The 26788-nt window shown below is 36.9% G+C and overlaps 1 protein-coding gene across 4 annotated transcripts in view; it reads right to left on the bottom strand.

The window, feature by feature from the left end:
• Nucleotides 1–26788, bottom strand: part of TRPS1 (transcriptional repressor GATA binding 1) — a 373555-nt gene that overhangs the window by 11498 nt on the left and 335269 nt on the right. The gene's annotated exons all lie outside the window — the stretch shown is intronic.

Below are 26788 nucleotides of genomic sequence, written 5' to 3' on the forward strand. Positions count from 1 at the left end.
TATCTATCTAAAGATTTTATTTTTACATAGTCTCTACATCCAACATGGAGCTTGCACTTAACCCCACGATCAAGAGCCACATGCTCCATCACCTGAGCCAGCCAGGCACTCCGATAAATCTCATTTAAAGGCTGAAAGTTATCTACTAATCAGAGAGGTTACTCTCTGTGCTACTTTACAAAAATGGGTAATAGTCTAGTCATTTCAGAAACAAGTTGATACTTGTTTATTATCCCATAAGGAATAATACCCTGTAATAATAGGATAATAATCAATAACATTACCCTATGAACTACCAAAAAGTTGATATGTTAAATAATGTATTTATTATCATGTATCTAGTTGACATTCAATAATTATGAATAAATGATGACTATTATTTTAGTCATCATCACTGTTATTACCACTTGGTGACACAGACGGCCACCTCTTCCTCCTTCTAATCTTCCCCAAGAGAGGATTCACCAGCTATTAACTACGTATCAGTAGACCCTACAGAATGCACAGAACGCAGTACCTAAAACCACTTAAACACAGATGGTGGCTTGCAACAAACACCTTTAAATTAATAGCCAGAATTTTACCCAAAGCACAGGCAACCCAATGTTTTAGCAAGAGCAGGGAAAGAACGCTGCCGACACAAAGCAATAGTTATCAGTATCTTGACTGACTTTTGTTCCAAAAAGAATTGTGAAGAATTATGCAGCTGAAATGGGTTGCACAGCAAGTCTCTGCCTGATTTAAAACAGCCCTCTTTGCCCTCAGATTTCTTGCCAGAAAACTGAAGAGACTCTACAAGGTTCAGCCAAGCACCCATCTTACAATCATCCTATCTCAGAATTTGGAAACAAAACCTGTTTACCCTGCTTATTAAATTCACTTCCTCAACACATCAGCAATGATAATGGAGACCAGTGTAAACTAAGCTCATATCCCTGGCCAGGAGCAGTAGAACATGCCTTTGTTCCAGGACATGAGGCAATCCATACTCGAGCAATCATGCACTGTATCCAGGTATGAATGTGCCTAAGACTGATCACACTGACACATCAGCATGTGGGAGCTGCCCCACATATCAAGAAATGCTGGTGTGCCAAACACATTAGCTCCATTTCTTCTGAGATGCAATTGGTATAGAGAGATAGCAGAAAAATCAAGATTTTTCCATGTATATCCCACACTTCAAATTGTTCATCTGTGGAATTTAGAAATTTGTCACACACACACAAAGAACCCATTACAAAGGTTTGAAGGACTCCATCTCCATTTTTTGACTTATCCCGTATTGGATAAATGAGCAACCAAATATCCAGTGTCATACCCAAATTACATAAAGAACCAGGACCAGAGGGGCGCCTGGGTGGCTCAGTCGGTTAAACATCTGATTCCCGGTTTCTGCTCAGGTCACGATCTCAGATTGAGATTGAGCCCCGCATTAGGCTCTGTCCTGACATTGTGGAGCCTGCTTGGGATTCTCTCTCTCTCTCTCTCTCTGACCCTCCCTGGCTTGCTTTTTCTCTTTCTCTCTTTCTTTCTCTCTCTTTGTCAAAAATAAACTTACTTAAAAAAATTAAGAACCAAGACTAGAAAAACTGAGATCTTTGGAGTTCTACCCACATTGTTTCTGTAATAGTGTTCTGCCTTTACAACAATATGTATTTAGACAGCTCAAACTGTGGTTGAAAATTTATGTCTGCACTGTCTTTTTTCATTCCACGTGAAAGTCATTATTGTCAAAAGAACTACTCAAGTCTTTCACTACTTCTATTTCTGCCACCACGGATCCGTTTTCACCTTCAGCTACAACAGTCATTGGAGAGTTTCTCCACAGGGACTTTCTTCCATGCCAGTGCCAACACCTGACACTGAAAAGGAAGCAAAAAGGCTTTCTGGAGGCACAAACAATTTTAGCACCTCTTCAGCAAACTTCAGTGTGAGAATATAGTTGATCCTGTTTTAATACATTTATTGTACATTTTATGTAAATATATTTTGTAAACACATTTATTATGTAAATTATTCACGCTATAAAAAATAAAAATCTTAAATGATCATGATACAGAAGAAATCTGTTGTAGAATAAACCTAAAGTGCAAGGGTTCACCTTCCATGCACTTAAATAAAAACACAAATAGAGTTATTTTATGTATTACTTATGTGGCATTGCCTTTATAATAGGTAATGATGATGATGATGGTTATTTTGAAAGAAACAGAAAATACCACGTAATAATCAGGAATTCTTTTCTTAGAGTGCCTGGCTGGCTCAGTCAGTGGAGCATGTGACTCTTGATCTCACAGTTGTAAGTTCGAGCCCCATGTTGGGTGTAGAAATTACTTAAAAAAAATAAGATACAATCTTTAAAAAAAGGAATTCTTTTCATATTAGCTAACAGATAATAACTGGTCCATAAAGTATTCCCATCCTCACGGCATTCACATGGTTCTTCAATGGTTCCTAACATTCTTTTGATAAAATTTGTGACACTTTCCCCAGAAAAAAATATGTCAACTGTTCGTAAAATAACTTCAGGCTGTTCAAAAGAATGTCCTTCACAAAATGTATCCAAAGATTTCATATGGATCTGAATGCCTGCAGATCCGAAGGTTAAGAACTTCTAACATATATTATCAAAGTTTAGATCAAAATGAATTACCAGGTATTATTATTCTCTCACTGTATTATTATTAATAAATTATTATTATAATCAATACTTAAATAATTATTATTAAATAATGTTTATTTAATTTATTTAAATTTAATTAACATTTAAACATTTAAAATTATTATAATTTAATATTATAATTTAATAAAATCTATAATTTAATTATTATAGTTATAATATAAGTTGATCATAATATAAAATTATAATTATAATAATTATAATTTAATAATATAAAATAATTATAATTATTATAATTTGAATTAATAATTTAATTATTAATATTATTATTCTCCCACTTTAGTTGATGAGGTGAAAAGATTGGGAATGGTCGACTTATCTAGTGTCAAAAAATCCATCGTAGTCTCTAGTCTAGTTAAAAACACAACACTGTATTCTAGAAACCATTTCTGAATCAATTATCTATAGAATTCTCTTGCTTGACTACTTTTTGTCCCTTCCTTTTTTTTTTTTAAGTGGGCTCTACGCCCAGTGTGGAGCCCAAAATGGGGCTTGAACTCATGACCCTGAGACCATGACCTGAGCTAAGATCAAGTCAGACAGACACTTAAGTGACTGAGCCACTCAGGCTCCCTTGTTCCTTCTTTAATAATCACCATAACACATCTAAGATTTCTCAAGACTTACTATGTGTAGGATTATATACTTTAGGCTTAGTTCACAAAAATCCTAGGAGACAGGTATTATTATTATTGTTGTTGTTGTTATTACTGTTATTATTATTCCCTCCACTTTACAGGTGAGAAAACTGAGGCCCTAGCAAGGTTTTTTCAGTTGATAAGTGGTAGGGCTAAGATACAAACCCAGGTCTCCCTCACTTAAGAGCCACAGTTCTTAACTATGTTTCAGGCCCTAGTACTAAAAAGGTGATTGGGGAATTTTTACCAAAAATATTTCACCATAACTTGGCTTTGAAGAACACTTATCTCTTCAAACCACCCTATAACAGCTGATTGAAATTATGCAAGTTTTGAAGTACCAGAAAGAAATGACTCATCCTTGATCAGATATGGCAACGATCTGTTTTGAGGTTGATAAATACAGTCATAGCCAGAGGAACACAGCATTTGGCTGATGGAGAGGTAGTGGTAGGGAAGGGGGATGGGTACAGTACACATGTTTTAATCCTGCCATCTCAAAAAAAAAAAAAAAAGGCAAAAAAATGTATGTAAAATAAGCCTCCACTTAAAAGCAGAAATTAGTTGACACCATTGACTTAGCTCCTAATAATGCCAGTTACAAGGGAGGACAGCTGTGAACTAGAATCTCTGTTTTTGCATTAGTCTTGGCTAGAGATAGGGCAGGAAAAACGACGCTGGGTTTTGACAAGTTCTGTAAACACATATGTTCAGATAACAATTTACTAGATTTACTTTATATACTTGTATGTTCCCTGGCAGAGACCTTTTGCAATGTGTGGTATCATCAGTATTCAATAAAAAACACTGCCAATTCTGAAAGATGAGGTTATTTTAATAAATTACTTAGATTTGGATAATATGAAAATATTTGTAATTATTTCCCCTTAAATAGTTCCCTTATTTTATATATATATATATATATATATATATATATATATATATGTGTGTGTGTGTGTGTATAAATGTACACATATGTATATATATGTATGTGTATATGTACATATATATGTGTATATGTGTATGTGTACACACATATATATGTACATATATATATATAAGTATATGTTATTCATCAACCTATGGAGTTGACTTTGATACTCTCCATGTGTGATAGAGTTTCCATTTCATTACAGAGCAGCTGAGACCAAAATATTCTGAACTCTAAATACTTTTTATAGGCTATCAAGTTGAGAGGATACAGTACAAGTCAGATGTTAAAACATAGCATGTAGTCTGCTCAGCAGAAGGACAGCGATTGCTGCTTATTTCCCCTTAACCGCATACAAATTATGGAAATACAGTTAAATATACTGACGTTTGAAACAATTAAGAACCAAGTTAAAGATCTGCAAATGTGTGTCAATAAGAGACTCTGACACCAAATATGCAATTTGGACTAAATACTTGATAAGCCTATATTGGAAATACTTGTATTATTGCATCCTCTAGGATTTAAATACACGGGCGGGGGGGGGGGCAGGGAGGGACTAAGAAAAATGAACCTGAACTTCATTTAATATTTGAATCTATAAATAATTCTTTTAAAATGTTATCTCATTTTTATGCAGGTTTGTAATTCCTTGGGACACATGAAGTTGTAGGTATTTTAATACACCTTTCCAATGGTTACAATAAATGCCTAGTATGTTATGTCAATGTTCAATCGAAGATGTATCTTCCAATGAGAACTCTGTAACTGCTATGGGTGAAACCAAGCTCAAGCAGATAATTTCATTACAGAGGCACTGTGCAGACAGGGAAATCTAAGCTGAGTTTTAAAGTTTTAATAACATTATTTTAAAACGACAAGTTGAAATTATGAATTTCCTTAACAATAATGATGTAATTTTATAATAACTGAAATCTTTCACGGGAAAACTGCTTCTTCAGTAATTCACACAGTCCATTACACAGGGAAGTACTCTGATAGGCTGGCCCTCTGTCACCCGCCCCCACCGGCATTCAAATAGCTCACGTACATGACTTCCTTTTCCATTACCAACTTGTCTGCAGTACCATCTGTAAAAACGAACACATACCTTGTGCTGCCAGTTTCTGCTTTTGCACGTCCATTAGTGGGACTGGCTGCAGCTGCTCAAGAAGAAAGCAATGATTGTCTTTGCTTTTATATATATTTCCCCTCCAGTCCTACCATATCAGCGCAAGGCAATACATCGTCTTGAGGAGGAACTGCACTTAATCACCTTCCTCGGACCCAGTTCTCTGTGTGATCTGGAGTTTGTTAATCACACTGTATCACAGACCAAAGCAAGAACTACCTCATCGCATCAAGCACTCTCGAGACGACCCCTCAGTCACTCCTACCAGGAGCAACAGTTAAAATCATTTTGTACTGTAACAGTCTGTACAGGGAGTAAGTATCAGGAAACCAATACTGAGGCCTGGAAGCAGCACATCCTGAGACACAAAACTCCTGGCGAGTGAGATTGTATTTCACGAGAGGGGCTTTGAAAATAAAACACAGCATCTAACTTTACTAAGACTTTATTTTCCCCTGCATTCATGCTTATTCTTCTGTTAGCACTATTTTTTCCCTAGACAAACATTATTAAACTGTTCACGATCTTTGCAGAAGTAGCAAATATAGTAAAGAAATTACCCCAAATTAATTTTTAAAGCGATCTGCCTCTAAGAAACAACATTTCTCCCTATTGTGGGAATGATATGAATGAAAAAAAAAACCACCAGCAATTACTAAGTTCTTAAAAATATTTCAGAAAAAGATTTACAGAAAAGGTGAAATTAAAAGCACACACAAAAGAAAGAAAGAGATCCAAAAAATGATTTAAGTCTGTTTCCTGTGCTATTCCACATTTACAAATTTACCCAAAATATATCAAAACTACTCTTTTTCTTAAGAGGTATTTTACTGTCAGTGTGTAATCAGCTTTGGAACATCAGAATGCCAATTCTACCTTAGCTTCTCATCTATTAAATTCTCTTAAATCATCAAATGGCTCTGCTTTCTCCGCATTTAGGTATAGGAGATAGAATGCTGGATTCCAATTATTTACATATGTAAGTCGCTCCCAGAGGACCAGGGCTATTAAAGAAAGGGCCTATTTTTCTTTTAATCTTTACATTATCAGTGCACTGCACATAGTAGGCATTTAATTAATAACAGCCGAAGTGAACTGACCTCTATCTGAAGAGAGGATTCTGCTAATTTCAATAAACAGACATTGTGTTAAAATATACATATGTGTATACATATATGCATGCTATGATCACCACGTTATACGAAGTGAAGCTTTATTCATGAAATCTGTATGGCAGTCATCATTACAAAAAATAGGACTTGGACTGAAAACAGTTTCCCTTTCGTGAAATGCAAAATAAAATGAAAAAGTTATGTACACTTTTTAGACTATATAGTATATGACAGGGGGGCGGGAAAGAAATGGACTTTGCTTAAGCTTCTGAGCAATCTGCAAAACTAGTAGATACGGCATATGTTGATGTGTATATTTGTGTATGGATACACACAAATGAATCCATTGCAACATTTCAGCACTGACGTAGTGAAATGTTGCTAGTTGCTTTTATTTTCATTAAAACAATATCACATTTTATAAAGGGCTAAAATACCAATGACGTTAAATTAAAGAGAAAAAACTGTGAGTTTCCTGGAGAGAGGAGAATAAACATAACTAACTACATGTACAAAAGACTAAAAATGAAATGAAGCCACAGATTAGCTAGGACAGTGTCTTATATGTCAGCCTAATAATTATTGGTTTTAATAGGTGGAGAATAAGATATTAATAACTTGTGATTTGCTTCTATTACTATGTTAGAGTCCTCTTAATTCACATATGTATAGAGAATACTGAATGCTGTGCTTAACCTATATCAGGAACTCAATGAGCATTCAATTCATCCTTTTGCTCTTAATTTCAGAAGATACTGAGTATCAGTAGATACTACATTTTAGAGGATACTGAGTAACAAAATAAGATTTTGGCACATATATACACACATATAATTCAATTATCTATAGCTACATTTTTACTCACATATATATAAAACTTAAGCAAAGAAGCTCATATTTATTTTATTTTTGCAACATGAAGTATGAATAGTGATCCTAAAACTCTCACATGTAGGTGACTGTCTTAAAATCTAACCCATCAATTATGAATATCTCTCTATTTTCTGTCTCTCTTCTATTCTTTGTTTTTTTGACTGTGTCCCAAAAGACTTTTAAGGATTTCATACATAAATAAGTTTGGTGTTGACTTATTTATTTCCATGAGATTCATGAGTCTATCAAAGATACACGTCTCATCCTAAAACGTAAGTGGAAACTGGAGAAGGAATCGGTATGCTTTGGAATTTTCTAGAACATAAAGGAATGTTGGTAGGTCAAGTTCCTTTATGAGTATTACTCACTCTAGCTAGTTTTTTTTTCTTTTCATATAGTGCGATCACATAGATTAATGTTATCATAAAAAATGACAATGGCTATTTAATTCATAGACTATATAGAATGTTGATTCCCATAGATTTATATAGATCAAGACTTAGAAGCCTTTGTACAAGAATTAATTTTTGGTGCTGGCTGTAAATTTATATCCATAAGCAAACATTTGGAATTTGACATTTTTTATTTTATTAAAAATATGTATATACACACACATAATACATCCACATGCACACAAACATACATTTAAATTAAGTATATGCACATATGCATGCACATTTCTTTAAAAAAAAAGTGGCTTCTAGGTCCTCCAGTTTAATAATTTAAAAAATTCAGGGGGATAGTATTGTATTTTAAGATGTTTACTTTAAAAAAACCAAAAAGCTATACTTCTTCCTTAAAGGTTATATCTGACTAGAAAATACCTCTGATGAAAAAGTAGATATAAAAAAGTGTAATGACAGAATCAATAAATCAATGAAACTTAAGCCAGCAAGTAGCATTTCATGAAGAATGAATAATTTACATACAATTAAAAACCATTTGCAGATTTTACATGCTCCAAAAATTGTGTACCCCCTGAAGGATAGGTTAAGGAGTGAGATCTGACTTAAATCATCCCTCTTTTTCTATTTTCCAACATTTTATTTCACTAATTGCACATATGTATGTATATACTTAGTGTGCCCACATGTATATTTCTTTGGCAAAATAAAAATGGAAATAGTCATCCTCCTTTAAACTCATCCCAAATGAAGGCAATAATTCACAAATAAACAGAACAGACTGATTGGTACCACACTAAAACTCAAAGCAATTCACATTTACCAAAAAAAAAAAAAAAAAAAAAAAGAGTTAAGAGTAAAGAGAACCTTAAACATAAAAGTCCTAACTTTTAAAGAAGAAGAAAATCACCATTAGCAGAGGTTTGGCTAATTAGCCAATCTCATGCAGGGCTTTTATGTTTGTAGGTTTACAAATTTCAGAAAATGACCAAATTATTCCACTTATACCATTAACTTGACCCCTTCCAGGATTTGACCTTCCTAATAGATTTGTTTTATAAGATATGACATCTTGAACAGCTGTGCTATTCTTTCTTGAACTTGACTTTTTTTTTAAAGCATGAAAATAGACTGATTTACTAAAACAGGAGTATTCTTTGGTAACGGTGGGGGGAAGGGATGGATCAGACATGGAAAAATAATGTGAGTTCCTGTCCGAGGGAGTCATTTTGAAACTCAGAGAACACTGAAGTATTACAAACATTTGTGGCCAGTTAGATAAATGACATACAGAGAATTTAAAAATAATCACTATGAATTGAGTTCGTTAACATAAGGAGATACGATTATTAAAATGGAGAAGAAATTCATTTGAATGTTCTGATCTTCAAACCCCTTACCACTGAGTGGAGGCCCTTATGTGCTCATTGCAAATTGCAGGATGTTCCCAGTCTTGTTAGCAAGGCTCTCTCCAGAATTTTACTTTTTAAAACTAAGTATAAATCAAGATGAAGTTAGACAATTTCAGGGAAAAAGTTTTCTCAATTTCTTATGGGGCAAATAACTTGAAGGCACATTGGGAATTTTAATCTATGCTAAAAATACCTCGAGATAGATTATATTTAATATGGCAACTAAATAAATAGTTTGATTTAACCGGAATACTGGTCTCACTCAGAATCCTCTTGATAAAAAGAAACACTGGATTTATAGATGAAGTAGGAAGAGGGAACAACACATGTTTAATAATCACAGCTTCTACCCTTACTCAATTCTGTATCAAGTTTAATCTTGCAGAGGTACTTAGGCTTTAGTGTTATTTTTCTACCTTGGCTCCACATGGCATCTTGACTTACTCTGTAAGTTACTTCAGACAAATAATAAATTGTAGCACAGTATTAAAAGCATATATGAAGCTATTCTTAATTTCAATTATATTTTTATTATGTCAACTATCTGTTTATCTGATTGCTGCTTCTGACAGGTCGACCATTGTCTAACACAACCCAAGCACACTGTTACTTTTACAAGAAGTTAAGGCATTTGGAAAAAAAAAATCAGACAACTCTGTTTCCAGTGTCTCGGGGATAATTGTTACCTTTCTCCTTTTCAACTTTAAAAGAAAGCAGTGTCTATTTTGCTCAGGGCAGCTGTTTAAAGCTCCTGCTGTCAGAATCTTTTCAACTTGAGTAGATTTAAGATTATTTAAGAATGATTACTGGATCTTCTATTGCTCTTAGTATTTGATCATCGGAATGTCCATACATGGCACAGCAATGAACCCAGGAGATACATATTCACACTCAGCTTTACACACACACACACACACACACACACACACACACACACACATTTTATGTGGGTGATTCTAAATGGTTTATTTTTATTAAAAAAATTTTAGACAAACCTGTGATGGGGCATGTAATATTGGTAGTCTGAGATATAATAAAATTTGAAAAATATTTGCTCTTCTTCTAGTTCTGAAATTCCGATTTCAAAACAAATTCTGAAGACTGTTCAACAGAGGGGCTTCTATAGGCTGATCCATTCTTTGACCTAATTTTACAATGCAGTATGCTGTTGTAGTGGAATCCCTGAACATTATCAGAGAAGTTTTGCTCCAATAGTCATAAATTAACAAAAATCATTATTTTGAGAATATATTTTTCAGCTCATATAGCTTATAAATGATTGGACTTGCTTTTATTATTAGATAAATATATAATTTTTAATTTAGCAATACTGGTATAATTTTCCATTAGAACTATAATTAAAATTCATTTTCGTCCAAGCCATAAACACGGGTTTCCTTTAGCTTCCTTCTAAGTTGATTTAGATTTTCCTTAGCAACCAACACACAGCCTTCTCCACCCCTTTATTTCTTTGAATGTTTATTACCTGTTGAAATCTTCTTGGCTTGCAGAAATAGACAGGAAAGGAAAAAAAAAACCTTATAACCTAAATGCCTGATATTTAATCAATAAAGGAAGGATTTTCTCCCTTAGGAATTCACTGCCTTATAAACTCAGCCTCTTTTCTTCTTTAAGGAACAGAGATGAAAATTCTCTGCTTCCCACAAAATCAAAACCTCCAGTCACTACAACACACCGAAGAGTATAAGAAACATGCTCTTACTTAGCGATTATAGGTTACACATCTATAATTTTTTAATACAATTGCTAATCACCTGCTATTATACATAGATGACAAGACCTCTGAGTCTAAACTCACAGGTCTTCCAAAGTTTCTCAGAGGTATATATTCGTAACATTCATTATATTGGTCCGCTCAGTGATGGAAAATCTACTTTTCTGGAGAGCAGATCTCATTTCTGAAAGAAAACAACATTTCTTCAGAGTAACGCTGATGAATAAAATGGCAGAACCACCTTTGGTGGTACCCAAAGGTGACAACATATATGACCAACCAGTATGATGTGGACAATGACTAACAGGACTCCAGACCAGCACCGGCTCTTGTTCAGCAGCAGACTTCAGGACCCCCCAGGAGGCCAGGTGCTACCCTTTGCTGCTGGGCGGCATAGCTCCCAGGGAGTGCTCAGGAGCGGCTGGGGCACCTGGTGGATCTGGGGCCTCCGGGACTTGGGGCTGATGGTTAGTCAATCGGGACTGAACAGGGCTCACCTGTGTCACTTTGAGTAAAAGATGTAACTAGCAAATCACCGGCATGATCTCACTGCTCAAAAACTGGTGCTGATCATTATTCTAAAGCCTTATAACAATGTTCTCTCCAAAGTCAGCAAAACCTGAATAAATTGGCAGCTTCCTCAGGTGGTGGTTTTGAAAGTCTACACTCACTTGGTAATAAGTTCTGGTATGTTTATTTATAAACGTCTTATTACTTTAAATTATCACCTCATGTAAGGAAAGTTCAGTGCCTTTGAAGTGTTTATAATTTTGAGGGGAGGTAAGGTAAATATACATGAAGCAATTAAGAGAATGATGCAAGAAAGCAGACATGTCTAAATCCTAAGATTTTTATGATTCCTCTGCTTTTAAATGCTATAACAAATGAGAAATGTGAAACACACACACACACATGCATACTCACTCACACACACACACACACACACACACACACACACACACTCAGCTAAGGAACCCATGCAAGTAGGTGGCAGGACTCAAATGCACTCTCAATCATTACTTGTCACTGTGACTTTTAGTTTCTTTCCATTGCTCGTCTCAGAAAATACAACCCAAACTCGATTAATATGAAGACAAATCTGACTCCTACAACTGAAAAACCAGGAAACACTCTGACTTTAGGCACCGTTTAACCAAGATTCAAATGATATCATGAGAGCACAGTTTCTCTCCCTCTGGAATACATTCCCTCTGTTCTGACTACAGTCTCACCCACATATCTTCTTAGATGGCAAAATGGCAGTTGGACATCTAGCACCATATACTTGATTGAACAAGTGAGGGCGGGGGGTAATAACACCGAGTCCTCTTTCTTGATAGCTCAACACAATGTCTTCACATAGGACCTTGGTGGCCTAACTCAGGTCATGTCCCTGTCCTACTATGGCCAGATGGGACCATATAGAATGTCTGGATTGGTTTATCAGGTCTATAGTAGTTTGTCTAATGTGAGTTACAAATTACTTGGTGATACTATCAAAATGAAGATTTTTATTTAGTAGGTCTGAGATGGGATCTGAGATTCAGTATTTCTCATAAGCTCCCAGTTTGTATAACAGAAAACAAAGGCACACACTTAAGTTCTGACTCTGGGGCAAAATCAGCTTCATCTGAACTAGATGAAGTGAAAGTGAAGAAGGTATCGATTTTTAAGAGAAAACTAAGGACTGTTATCAGAGGTAAGATATTAAAAAATCAATACATTTCTACACACACACACACACACACACACACACAATCTCCTGTATGTATCTTTCCAGCAGAGGGGTCCTTTAGTAAGTAAAGCATCTGTGCTGACAGTACCATTGATTACATTTGAGTGGTCCATCCATGCCATCGAGTATTTTTTATGGTTTGAATAATCCTTGAAAGAACCCATTGTTATCTACTCTTCTCATGTCACTCTCTTGGAATAATGGATCCATGTCATTTTCTTCTTTCTACAAAAGCCACACTATGAGGAGGTAGTATAATGGTCACTATACTGCCAAGAGTCTGTTTAGAAGAACTTGGCAAAACCTTATTTTCACAAAAAGCAAGGATGCCCCCGTGACAGGTGCGATGGTCAACTATTTGAGATCCGATCTATCCCATTTCCTTAGTTCACAATGAATATACAGGATATGTTTGGAAGGTTCACAATAAAAGCCCTTGTGGCCAGCTCACATGAGAACTCTCCTGAAGGTTTATCTGTACTCGAAAGACCAATAGAGCTTTTCAGTTGTCACAGTGATGACAAAGGTAGCATCTGATTTTTTTCTGAATGCATGTTCTTCCTATCCAGTGTCAAATATCAAAAAGTATTGGTAAAAATAGAAAAAAAAAAAAAGAGTTGGTAAACGCTTTTGTTTGAATTCTACATCACTGGGCTTGTCTCTAGTTTGGGTTATAACTGGGAGTCAAAGAGAGCATGAGACTACTTTCCATATTCTTTCTAAGGGAAAGAAAAGCTATGACTTTGATTTTCCCCTATGAACTGAAAGCATCTATAATCTAGCAAGTGAATGTTAAGTGTATCATAAGAGAATTAAGGCTAAAAGACCAAAACATAGCATGCTTTTTCTATCTCAAAGTGAAAGCAAGCCAATGTCATCCAAAAGATGTACAAGTGTTTAAAAAAATACATAAGTACAAGACTTACTGCCAAAAGCATGTAAATCTGATGCCAATAAGTCTACATGCTCAGGATTGTATAAAAACCAAGGCCATGGCATACAAGAAGTGATAATCAGTGATAAGTATCTGTTGTCATTTACTTATTTATTATTACTTAATACCATTCATTGAGCATCTGTTCGGTACCCAGCACCATGCTGGGTGATTACGGACCCATAGCTATGGAAGACATGACCCAGGGTCTCAAGTGGCTCACCAACTATCAGGGAAGCCATGTAAGCAAAGACCTGTTAAGTGCTCTAATAAAGCCATCTATATTTACTAGGTTATTTACTTCAGGAAAAAAAAGCAAATGGCCAATCATTCTGAAGGGTCATGAAAGTGATGCACACAGAATGTCTTCTGCTAAGCCAGTTACATAACAGAAGTTCAGTAAATTAGTTTTTTCCTGCCTTCTTTATATATTTATATAAAGGGGTGGGGTGTAAATAACAAATGACCTCCAGGGTCTCTTCCATTCTTACTATTATTTCAGTAATAGTTCATTCTTTTTTCCAGATGACCTGGAGGAATCTCACTGGCTTTGAGACTCACATTTCCTCTCTCCCTTTTCTCTTCCTGCCTTCCTTTCTCTCTCTCCCACCTTCCATCCCTTTTTCCCTCTTTGTTTTTTTCATTTATCGTTTTCAGACTACTCGAGTCCCAGGCATTACACACTGGTGATTCTGGAAAAAACTGTATTTTGCAATAAAATAAACACTCCAAGATCATCTTATACAGTTACTAAAACAGGATCTAACATACAGTGACTGGTGATGGACTGATCCAACCTAACGAAACAACTATTCGTAATAAAAGTAAGCTAATGTTAATTTCATTCAGGACATTTATTTAAGTACTTTGTAAAATGCACATCACCCTAAGTTTGTCTTTTGTTGCTGTTTGAGGGGAAGGAGCCAAATGGTCTCAAATGCATATGGAGATAGCATTAGATGTGTTTCTTTTGCTACACTTAGACAGTCAACAAAGTGCCTGAGTGTAGGAGTGTGGATGACGAGTACCTTACAGCTTCAGTCGTGCATTTTCTACAAACGAGGAATTGATCTATTTACCCCTGGGGCACGGAGAAGCAGTCAGTGAGTCTTTCAGGATGGTGGTGTTGTGATTCTCATTTCCTGGCATAGCACAGTGCTAACTGCAGGAAACTGGGATTTGGGAGACCCACATTCTAGCACGGTTCTACCTAGCATTATTTTTTTTTCCAATGGAACAAGTTACTTCATTATTCTCTTTTACTATTTTCACCTATTTTAGAAAAGAGGTGTATGATCACTGCACTGCCATTTTTAGTGATGCCAGCAAGATAAATTAGAACACGTGATGTGGATACGAAAGTAAACGCCATGTTGCAAAGCCAAGGGATTTTAAAGAGCATAGAACGGACAGAAACTGAACTTGTTAAAATGGCAAAGACAAACAGAGCAAAGACACGATGGAGTCATTAGTTTCTCAATTGACCTGTAAGTAATTTTCCATACTATCCCCTCTAGGACAAATGTGGTTAACTATGTCATGTTCTTCAAGTCTTTACAAAGTTTGTTTTAAAAGTAAATCACGGGTAAAACTGATATTTATTTTAATAACGAAAAAACTGTATTTAAAGAGCATAGCTTTTCCTCATTAGCCACAGGGGACATTTTGTACCCTGTATACGTTATTATTAGCACTTTGCAGCCAACAAGCAACTTTTAAACACCACTCTGCAACAGCTGTAAAACTAAACCTTCCCGTCATTGGTCCTTTCTGCTGAATGTCCAGACATGCAGTGTTATGACATGTAAGAACATCCACCCTAACTTCCTTTCAACTGAGAAAGCTCAAGACGGTAGAAAACGGGGATCGACAAGAATCCACTCCCTGACTGTATACAGTATCTCACTCTCTGATTAGAGCCCATGGCACACTCACGGAGACAGCGACAGCTGTTTTCTGTCTTTTCATTCCCTTCTCCCATTAATGTTATTTCACTTGTGTTATGGGCTGCACTTTAGATCTAAAAAGAAACATTTAGTTTTATTTGAATGTTTAAATGATTAATGACCCTCTAGTGTAGTTGTCTTCTCATAATTGCCACAGAGTAAGCTGCCATTTACTTTCAAAATCCAGACCTATGTGTACCATGGAGAGCAAATGGCATCTCGGCCACTGGCCACTATGGAGAAAGTTCATTTTTTAAATTGCATCAATTCCCCAGAATTCTTTCTGGACCATTTCTTAAATATTTGGGTAAAAGTCTAGAAACTTCTATTATGGAAAAATCAAGATATTGCTACCCTGTTCACCGGAGGAGGGTAGGCGTGCACCTGAGAAGTAGAAGATAAAAGGAGGGAGAGGCTCAAATCAATAGAAAGGACTGTCTGGATGGGGCGAGACTCCGTGTTCTTCAAAAGGAGGACAATTTTGCATTTCATCTGAGGGCAGGGCACAGTTGTCCACCGAAGGGGAAGGAAGTAGTTATGTGCACCTATCATGTAATCAAGACAAGGTGGCTGTAAGTCACAGCAGGACCATGTGAGTCTTACGCTCTTCTCTTTTATACAACTAAAATCCTCCTATCCCAGGGCGAGTCAGAACAGCAGTCTACATAAAACACAGAACTCCTAAAAAGACTGATGTTTACATTTATAGAATGGAAAAAGATGTGATGTTTGCGTCCCAAGGTTTCAGCAGTCAGTCTAATAATAAGTTTGTATTGCTCTCTCTCTCTCTCTCTTTTTTTTTTTTGGAAAATACAAAATACATTAAAAAATAGATTCTAAGGCATTGCTGCAGAGTGTATTTGGCATGACAAAGGATAACAGGCAGTAACAGGATAAAGATGGACATTGTCAAACCACAGGGCCTGAGAGTCACCTAGATAGCACTGTCAGTTTGTTGTGTTTCTCTTTTTAAGTCTTCTGGCTAAAATGTTTTCTGACTTTTGTCTTGGCCAATTTTGGGCCACACTGAATGTTAAATAAACTATTATTTAATCAAATACAGGCATATTAGTCTCACTCCTGCTGACAACTTCAATTAGAATATTTTTGCTTTGTTAAAAAAACCCCTCATGATCTTTAAACTGTTAAGGCCTCTGCACAACATCTGGTAACAATTTTTGATATATCCAACCATCAAACTTGTATCTCCGTGAAGTGGTTTATCCAAGATTTGTTTTAATTAGGCCGCCTTTCTAACTTCACATGGCTTTCAAAAGACAGAATCACTCAGATGTTTTAAGCTGTAAACTTACTGAAAGGTTCAGAGGGTATAATTAGAGATCCACCAAGGTGGACTATTTCTGTTTATTAGCTAGATAGCCAGGTTAATTCAGCTGCCTCTTTGAAAGAATAATAAACTATTTCTAATTTTAGCACATTAAAAAAATGTGTTCAAAGCCTAGAGCTCCTCTTTTCTCCACTTGCTGGTGCTCATATCAAAAGCATTTGGGTCTAACTTTTCCGTAAGAACCCACGTTCCAAATGTGTATTTCTCTCCTTGGGAAGCCCAGTTCAGTTTTAAAGTCTTCCATTTAAATTAAGCACAGGTTAGAGAAACATATCATTGCGAAGACAAGATCAGAAAAAACAGCACATACTTGGCCAATAAATATAAAAATAAATCTACTTCTAGATTCGTTTTAAGAAGACACCTTCCCTCTCTCAACCAGAGCATCAGGTAAGCTGTGTTTCAGTAAGAAATTACACTTACCTTGGATGTTCTTTTTTTTTTTTTTTAATATATTTGCCTCTGTATAAACCTTTGGGAGTATAAAAATCTCCACTCATTTATTTGCATCACAGGCACAGATTAAAGGCAAAAGTAATGTGGAAACTTAAACTATTTATTTTATGAGGTAACTATTTAAAAATCCACTGGGAAAATAATGAAAAATGGCCTCATTATCCCTCTTTTTTGGTGAACCAGGCTTCATGCTACCAAAATAGGTCTCCTAGCTCTGTGTGTGTTTGTGTGTGTGTGCGTGTGTGTGTGTGTGTGTGTGTGTGTGTTGAGGTTGATGGTAGCCCGTGGCTTTTCTCCACAAGTTTTTGATGTTACTCCCTTTGAAGCACCAGCCCAACGTTACAGCTTTGTATTATTATTAAACTTCTCATAAATGCACAGGGTTCTCATCGTGGTTCGCAAAGCCTAAGAATGGGCCCACAGGATTGTTAATATTTTAATCTTTCTGGATAAAACTGACTGGAAAGCAATTGTAGTGAAATTCACTATTTAGTCTACATGATGCAATGCATGTGAATATTTGGAAACACTTGGAGGACTGACTTCAAATGTCATATTTAGATTCACTGGTATTATATAAACAGTCAAATTCTCTGAGGAGATGACACAGTGTAGGCAGCAACAAACATTTTCACCCATTGATTTTCTGAGGGAAAAAAAATACATCTGCTTTTCTATTTTTGCTTGCAGGAATGTGGGAGAAGAGTATGAATACTCACCTAACCTTCAAAACTATAGAGAGTTTTATATTCAAAAATTCTCTAATTCTGCCCATGGCAAGAAAGAGGGGGCTTCACCAATACATATGCAACATATATATATTACTTCAAAGGTTTTTTTTTTTTTAAATGTTTGTTTATTTTTGGGAGAGACAGAGACAGAGTGCAAGCGGGGGAGGGGCAGACAGAGAGGGAGACACAGAATCCTAACCAGGTTCCAGGCTCTCAGCTGTCTGCACACAGCCCGATGCGGGGCTTGAACTCATGAACCGCGAGATCATGACCTAAGCTGAAGTAGGACGCCCAACCGACGGAGCCACCCAGGCGCCCCTCTTCAAAGGGTTTTATTGTAAATCAGAAATATTTTCCTGGTGAACAGAGGACTCCATCTGGGCAGCACGTGTGTGTCCTTCTTGTTTAATATTTAGGTTTCGTAGGGCACCTGGGTGGCTCAGTCAGTTAAGCGTCTGGCTCTTGCTTTCAGCTCAGGGCATGATCTCACGGTTCATGAGTTTGAGCCCTGCATCAGGCTCTGTGTTGACAGTGAGGAGCCTGCTTGGGATTCTTCTTCTCTCTCTCTGCACCTCCCCTGCTGGTGTTCTCTTGTTCTCTCTCTCTCTCTCTCTCAAAACGGGTGAATAAACTTAAAAAAAAATTGGGTTTTGTTGTTTTATTTTTTTTGTATGGGGGTGGTGGTAAATCATACAATGTTGTTCAAATAGCAACAAATTAGTTGCCAACATTTAAAAATTGGGTGATCTCACATAAACATCCATGTTTCTTTCCTAGGTTTCATAGACATTTGCAAAATCTAGTATTACAAGGTTCATTTTTATGTGAGGCAAGACATAGCTAAGGTGGTTGCAACTGACTCTTTAAGAAGCTGCACTCACCAATTTACCACCTGGCCTCTGAGCCTGGGCATTTCACACAAGCTGCTTGGCTCCCAGAAGCATTTAATTTTGCCATGGTAACTTTTAGTCCTTGGATATTAATTATGCTAGGCTTTTTCTGTCTGAGCTGTCTGTAATCTGGAGGTACTGGAGTCAGCCTGCCTAGGTTCAAACCCTATCTTGACTAGGTAGCTGTGTGATCTCGGACAAGTTGCTTCCACTCACTTCATCCGTGAAAAAGATAATAATGGTACCTACCTGACAGGTTGTTTTGAGGAGTAAAGGGGTTAGTTCAGTGTTTGGATAATGGTACATACTCAATAAATGTTATTATAGTTCCAGTTTCGGACCTTGGTCCTTTCTTCATAATGAAACTCAGCAATCCCATGCATCCTGTACCTGGCTGATAGCACCAATGGGAAAAATATCTAAAATGCATCTCCATGCAGGGTGCCTGGGTGGCTCAGTCGGGTAAGCGTCCAACTTCAGCTCAAGTCATGATCTCATGGTTTGTGAGTTCAAGCCTTGCATCGGGCCCTGTGCTGACAGCTCAGAGCCTGGAGCCTGCTTCGGATTCTGTGTCTCCCTCTCTCTCTGCCCCTCCCCTGCTGGCGCTCTGTCTCTCTCTCTCTCAGAAATAAATAAACATTAAAATTAAGAAAAAATTTAAAATGCATCTCCATGCCCAATGTATCTGTATAAATACTTTAACTCGGCTGGTTTGGTACCTTTCTAAAATGTACACAATGTCTTCAACAGAGATCTAAAATACGGATGTCGCATCTCCTCAGAGCAACACAACCTACTGCTCTCCTTCTTCCCCCATCCTCACCCCTTTCTCCATTCTCATGGGATCACGTGCCATTCACTTAGACTTTGTACTTGTCAGTCTTTATTTTCTCTGCTGGAGGCTGTGCTTTCTTGCCACCATGGCCAGTGTCCTACACAGTAACTGCAACAGAGCAGGTGCTCCATATACTCGTTGACTGCATGACAAATGAAGAATGCATCCAACTAATCTAAGTCCTTCCTATCCATTGTTTTTAGGACCAGCTCAACTGGTTCTTCTATCTTCTCTTTCAAGATCTCTCTCTCTCTCTCTCTCTCTCACACATTCTGCCATTTCATTTTGTTGGTAGTTCTCACATTTATAGTATATCTTTTTCTATAGTGTTTGTTAACATGGCTATTTCTTCCACCAAACCATAAGCTTATAAAGGGTAGAGAACACACTTTTGGGGGTCATTTTCTAAAATGTTTTGCAAATCATCAGCGCTCAATTATTCAACTGAATAATGCCTCATCATTTCAAAACTCAATGACTGTTTAAAGAAAACCCTCATTTACCCACAACTGGTTTCTTCCGTTCCTCATTACTTGGTAGGCTCCACTGTCCTGAACTTGGCATCAGCTTTGATGACTTCGTCCACCAGATCCCGTCTCCCTGGTATCAGTGTTCTTTATCCACTAGATTCCACTATGGATTCTTTATCCATAGTGTTCTTTATCCACTAAAGATTACTCCCTGCACTCATATCTTTGCCTTTCAGTCCACCAAGAATACCATTTCTAGATTGAATTTCTAAAGACAAAGTTATTTTATAGCTTCCTTGTTCATAATTTCCATCTTTTCGTAACCCGGCAGGTAAACTCCAAAGTCTATTGTTCCATATTCTTAAGGCTCTTTAGAATCTCAATTAACTTCTATCAATCCTACCTGAACCCTCTGGTCAAACTAGTTTCCTCCAACTTCCCTCAAACAGACCTTGTACAATAAAGCAGGTGGATTTGAAAGAAAACAAACAAACAAATAAACAAAAAACCCCAAACACAGGCCTTGTACATTCCCAGCTCAGTGCATTTTCATATATTGTTCTCTCCCCTCCCCCAACATTCTGAAACCCGTGTAACCTTCCGAGTTCAGCTCACGACTCCAGACTTTATGAAGCTTTAAATGCTAACTTTGGTTTCTAGCACTTCTTTCAATAAGGAAGCTCCAGGTAACTTGCTTTATTTCTCTCATGCTGTCAAGCCTACCTCATCAGCTAGATGGACATTTTATACTTATTTACCCTTTTCTTTAAGATCCCCAAAACCTCCCTTCAGTGAGTCCTACTGAACTCCTTCTTCCCTACTCTAACCATGCACCTTCAATCATATTCCTCTTTAATTTAGTCCAGACACATGGGAGCCAAATTGCACCAAAATTCCTTCTTCATTTAAGGAACCAAAAAGAACCAACGAGGAAATCAAGTGTCTGTTACTGTATTCAAATTGTGACATCTGGAAGGCAAGAAATTATGACTTCCAACTGCTGGGCAAAACTGAGTTCAGTAAAGAATTGAGAAGAATTAAATGGCTCAATTTATAAACTGAAGAGAAGGAGGCTACCAATTTAACCTAAAGACAATTCTTTTTCAAAACACTGCTTTAACAAAAGGATAAAGTCATGTAAAAAAGAGATGGGAGTTACTAAGATACTACATTGTTGTTGTGCTGTCACTACAAATTTAAGAAACTTACCTATAAATATCAATGCATAAGGGCTTTAATATAAAACGCAACCTGCCATTAACCACAATCTTACTCTTGGATACATTGATAAAAGGGTGGATAAAATATGATGTATATATTTACCATGATGGTTCTCCCATTAGGGGAATAAAATTCTATCCTGTCGATTTTTTTTTTCTTTCAAACACTGATTACTTTTAAATTCTGAATTTGGGTAAAAGTACTATAAAATGGCCAGCAGGCTTGCAACACATTGGATTTTGTGTCAGGTTGGGTATGGATGTGAGGGTTACAGTTTGACATTGCAGCCAAGTCCGTTTTTTTTTTTTTTTTAAGTAGACTTCACACAAAATCAAGGATGTGTGTAGTGGGAATGTTCAAAACACTCAGGTAAATGTTTTTCAAGCTATTTTATAATCATCATTTACATTAAAAGCAATGTGCCATGTATAAATTACTGGTGTATGTCTATTGCTCTCTGCTTTCCCCGTAAGAAAAGACTTTGTTTCCCATCAGACCAAAAACATGGTTGCTTCCCCCAATCTCACACTTTCACCTGCACCAGCTGCTTCCAATTACCTGCTTCCACCTGCAGGACCCCTCAAGTTGTACTAAGATTGGTTCCTGCTTCAAAAACAACCAGGAAAGTGACCTGGGCCTGAGGCAGAAGGCTGCTTCAGCTAGGAGCAAGAGCCTTGCATCAATTTAGTTTCCTGCTAGTTTTTTCTCCTCTGAAATTGTTGGTTTCCCACTCCTGGCCTGGTTTCTGACCACTTGTTTTTCAGTCCCTGAAATGGGATGGGTGCATCTGTCCTCCCAATTTCAGTGTTCGTCTGCTCCATACACGACCCTTCTAGAATCCCCAAATGCTAGAACTAATTTATAGATGATGAACACAAGCCTAGAAATGTTATGGGGATTACAAAATTTCATTCTGACAAAGACAGAATTATAGACTGGATCTCATGTGATTGCTGCTTCATACAGTTCAGCCTAACAGAACGCAAAGTTTCTGAGGTTACCAATTCAGGCTTCCTTTCTACTTTACCCTGACTGATGTCTTCTTACGCTTCACCTCCTCCAGTTTCCCTACGTACTTTCAATGCTTAGCCTTGCTCTGATCTTCAGGATAGCAAATCTCTTGATCTAGAACAGTGTTTCTCCAAGTGTGGTTCACATACCGTTAGCATCAGGCTCATCTGGGAGTCCCTGTTGAAAAATGTTTTTGTTTTTGGTTTTTGTCCCACACAAGACCCACTGAACCAGAATCACTAGTTGTGAGGTCCATGAATCTGTATTTTTAACAAGGCCCCCTAGTGATTCTCAGATCAAATTTGACTCATTTCTATCTAGTCTTTTAGCTCCAGTTATACTATGACCTTCTGGATTCTGCTACAAGTTCTTTACCAAACCTATTTACTACACCTTTGTCCCATACTTGCTCCCAGGTATCTTAGTCTTATGAACACTGCAACATAAGACAAAACGAAATTTCCCTGACTTGCTACTGGATTATTTGAAGGTAACGGAATTCCTTGTGTGAGAAAACTATTGAGCAGTTCAGATTTTCTGCCTATATATTGTTCTTGGTTTATTTGATTCTTTTCCACTGATTCTACAAAGCAAGTATTTCTAAAGAATGAACCTTTCCTTTCTGCCTTTAAGAACCTCACAGGCTTGTGAACTTTTCTCTGAAAGACAGAAGTAATGAAAATTATAATAAAATATGCTAAAAGTAATAAAAAAATTATGCCCAGGTGTAATATAATCCGAAACAATTGCCAATCAAACCAAGTTTGGATTCCTACTGAATTAAACCAACCCTTTTAAACTTTATTGAAATCTTAAATAATGACAGATTTCTTTTGGGGAGGGGGGAGTCAAACTTACAATTCTGCTTTAGAAATGATGTGATATTCTCAGAATGCCGTATTGTATATATCTCAGAAGAAACATCGGTAGCATTATTCAAAAATAAGTCAGCAGGTTTAAAAAAAACACAAGTATTTTAACTGTTGACTTTGGTGATTAAATACTTGGAACAAACAAAACTTATGTTCAATGTCACCTACTATGAAATCACTCTGCAGACATCTGAGTTCATTCCTTTACTTCCATAATTGTTGTCAAAGTTAAAATCTATTAAACCTTTGAAAACAGAAACTAAAATGTTTCAACTTTCTAAATCACATAAAAGAGAATACATTTTATGCTTGCTTTGCAAGCCTCTGATGTCTCTTTCCTTTCAAGTACACTAAATTACTGACTTGCCATGAAGACTAACATAAAAGGACCAAGCAAAATACTGTTCACTTACCAAAGAAGATATATAGGCTCGTTATGATAAAGTGCAATTAATTTTCATTTATGTAAGCTAAATAACAACAATACCAGTAAGAACAGCCTTAGCCATGCTCCCAAGTCTTCATTTCAAAAGAGTCCAAACAGAAAGCAGGTTCACAGAATTGCATTAGCGTGTTTTCTTCTTTTCTACCAACCACACCGCTCGTATTGCTTTAGACATTTTCATTATTCTTGTGATGTTTGAGAAATGACAAAATTAGAGAAGAGGAATCTGATAAAGATAAAGCATGGCACAAAAGCTATAGAGATAATTGCCTTCACAAATCTAGTGCAGTTTTCATCTCTCCTAATTAGCCTCATTACCATACTTTAAGACAGACTAGCAGTCACTCAAGACCCTGTTCTCTTCTGTCAGAACAAGTGCTGACAGCCAAATGGACAACATATGGAAAAGTACCCTCTTTCCAGCTATTCTTCCATGCACTAGGCCTTTGGCAGAAAATGTGGCCAGAGAAAGTTTCCTAAAGTCCATACTCTTAACAGGAGTCTCTAAAGCAGGGGTAGAACAATGTACCTCGAATGGCTCTCTGTACCCCCACCTTGTCACAGTTTGGGGAGATTAGGTCCTACATTCTGAGCGTTCTCTAACAGGAATGCTGGCCATTTTGGAAAAGCACATGAAGTGTATTAACATACTAATTCTGCTAGACAACTTCGTATTTTGGACCTCTTCATCATTCCACAACTACAACGGAACTCTCACTTTTGGATACGCCGTGGTAATTTATCCTCAACAGAACTGTGATATCTCCTTCAATTCTTTAGAGACTAAAATAAGACGTTCACTGATCACCTTTTGAAAGTGAGTTTTAAATACTGATTTAAAAAATGTCAAGTAAGTCTTGAGTACAATGTAACTGTCAGTATCGACTCATTTGCTGGAAGGAAAACATTATGGCATATATAAAAGCAAACATTTGGAGACCGGCTGATTTTTTTCTCAGATTTCCGGAAGCCTCACTGTAAACATTCTAACAGGTTATTTCTAACTAAATTACTTCTTATAAAGTACATTTGGATAAGATTTAAAAGGTATGTTCAGCTTATAATATTGGAAAAGGTAATTATGTGAGCATATTAGTCATAATATTTATACAATTAATTTCCTCCATTCTAAGAAATCAAAATGTTTCAGTTACTTTAATTTAAACAATTTAACTATTAAGGACTTCCGAAGATCCCCCTTCTCAGCCCATTTGTTTATATAATCACAGGTATCTTTCTTTTTCCCTGATCACTTTTCCAGTTCTTTCAAGAAGATTTTTGCTAGATTTAATTTTGCTTTTGCATTGCAAAATCTATGATGCAATCTCAGTGGCCACAAAATCAGGGAAATGGATTTTCTGCATTTTGCAGTTTGGGGAAACTAACCGTCCATTCAGCGTGACTGAAAAATACCCCAAAGGCCAATATTTACTAAGCATGGCACACACACAGGAGCCTTGTTAAAAATGCACGACAAATCTCTCATTGCAAACAAATCCAAAGGCTTCAGTGCTTCTGCAACTGTCTGAGTAATGTTGATTCTGACAGCAGAAAGCTGCTTTCTTACCAATCCAGCAGCCAGCTAAAGGTCTGCTGGCCCCATACCAAGATTTCATGATTTCTCGTCTATATTCTTTGCTACATATCCCTCTTGTCACAATCTACCAGAGATGAAGAACGCGGTATTAAGGTGAGGTTTTCTTATATGCCTACTTAATATTCGAAGGAGACTGGTAAACACCAACTTGCTATTTAACTTACCATGCCAATAAAGATACACATAATTAATGCTGGGCTCCCATCACGCTGTTGGAAGAAAAATAATGGTCAAGGCAGCATTCCCAAATAACAGGAAATACTCTGCACTTCACACATAACACTTTAAAACGCATGCTGCTTTCATGTTCATGTCACAGTAATATGCGATTTAAAACACACACACGCACACACACACACACACACACGTGCGTGTGCACACATGCACAAACACTGCGAGAGAAAAAAGCGAGGACGTTTCTTGTGTGAAAAAAAGAGCGTATAGGAATGTGATGAACTACACACAGGCACATCGTGTGCAGAGCTCTGAGAAGTCCGATTCCAAAGTTTTCTTACAACAATCTGATCACAAATGTAGTGAGTGATTCTGAAATCTATTTCTTGCACCCACCTATGCTGCCTGGGAAACATCTGTTCTGATCATGATGTGGAGCCAGAAACCGAATTCCAAACCCACTGTGATGAGATGATCAGCATTCAGAATCCTATGTCTGCAGGAGCTCCTCTGAATGGCCCAGGCCTCACCAGCCATCTGAAATTGCTTTTTGAACATGCTTTTCATTCTTCACGCTATTTAACTTTCAAATGCCTTACATTCCTTTTTCAAAAATTAGATAATACAATTAACCGCCTATGATTTTGTGAGGACCACTTAAACAAAATCACTACTTAATGCTCTGACTCTTTTAAAACTAACTTTGAGCCCTGAACTTGAAGTAACAGGACACAGGCTTCTCTTTTGTACCTTTCCGTTTTATAAGTTTAGGACCTTGTGGCTTGGGAAGATCTGTGTCAGGAACTTCTTTTTTCTCCAGACTTAGGAACTGTAACTCATGTGTCACCCATGCGTCCCCAAACACCAATTACACATGAAAAAACAGAACAGGGAAAAGTGGCTGCACACACATGTGCCTCCTTCTTGCTTCCCCCTCAATAAAAACAAATTAACAGCAGAGCCTTGGGACAGATTTTTAGTGTTCGCAACTTACAAAAATTTCATAGATCCATAACACATCCTTTTGGGAACACAGCAAGTTATATATGTTCAAGACCACGACGAAAATCCACAAAACAACAAAGATCACAATCAGAATTCTGGTGACACATTACTGATGAAATTTTTCCTATTATCCCCGAAGCGTACAAAAGCTTGGTGTGAGTGAAACAACTGATGACTATTAGCGTCCAGCGAATTCCT

Source organism: Panthera tigris, chromosome F2, assembly GCF_018350195.1.
Source record: "Panthera tigris isolate Pti1 chromosome F2, P.tigris_Pti1_mat1.1, whole genome shotgun sequence".
Classification (NCBI taxonomy): Eukaryota; Metazoa; Chordata; class Mammalia; order Carnivora; family Felidae; genus Panthera; species Panthera tigris.